This window comes from Nestor notabilis, unplaced genomic scaffold (assembly GCF_000696875.1).
Source record: "Nestor notabilis isolate BGI_N333 unplaced genomic scaffold, ASM69687v1 scaffold1086, whole genome shotgun sequence".
Classification (NCBI taxonomy): domain Eukaryota; kingdom Metazoa; phylum Chordata; class Aves; order Psittaciformes; family Psittacidae; genus Nestor; species Nestor notabilis.
The window spans coordinates 1-825 of record NW_009933110.1 but is presented as its reverse complement, the minus strand read 5'-3'; positions in this window follow the sequence as shown (position 1 = coordinate 825).

Here is an 825-nt window from a genome sequence, read left to right as displayed (position 1 = left end):
CTCCTGCTGTAGTATATTAACCCTCGTTTTGACCTCTAATCGATGTCTTTTCAATGCATAGGATTTTCATAATAAAGATAATGTGAGAGCATATTTGTGTGAAAGTGTATCTACCACTAGCCATAAATTCAAGCCTTGCATTTTTCTTTGTAACATGTCAATATTTGTGACACTAACTAAACGTATTTTATTCATTTGACAAGGACTGTTACATTATATTGAAAACTTTTGTTTCAATGTCACCACCTCCCCGTTTTGACTGATGGTGAGTTAGTTTTGTTAAAACGCAAGGGGTGATAGCGTATGCTCCAGTGAACTTTCCCTCCTCTCAGCACCAGAGACAAAAACCTGCAGCTCTGCTCTGTGCTGGCAGCCATCTGGCCAGCTTTCTCTCAATGCCTGCCCCACACCACACTGCAGGCAAAATTTCAGGGCTCTAGAGCTCTGTGGAGCTATTCATGACATACCAATTTCACATTTTCTGCTTGTACGCTTGCAACAATAAATGCTAATGAGGACTATGAATGACATTTTTAAAGACAATAAAAAGGTCTCCAAATCCCTTGCATATGGAGACACTATTTTCTAAACTTCACCTTCTGTTAGGGAGCCATTACACTCTAAAGGAAAAAAATAACCTAAGGAGAACAATGAGATGATCAAAGCATAACCGAGTCCTTACGAATTCCAAAGAAAACAATGCTTGCAAAGCTAGCTTAATGACAGACAGATTTTATGCTGATGTACAGTGGTAACACTTCAGCATAGTAACTCTTTTTCGACAGCACTGTGTCCTGGGTTCAGCTATAGCACTGAAACTTCTTA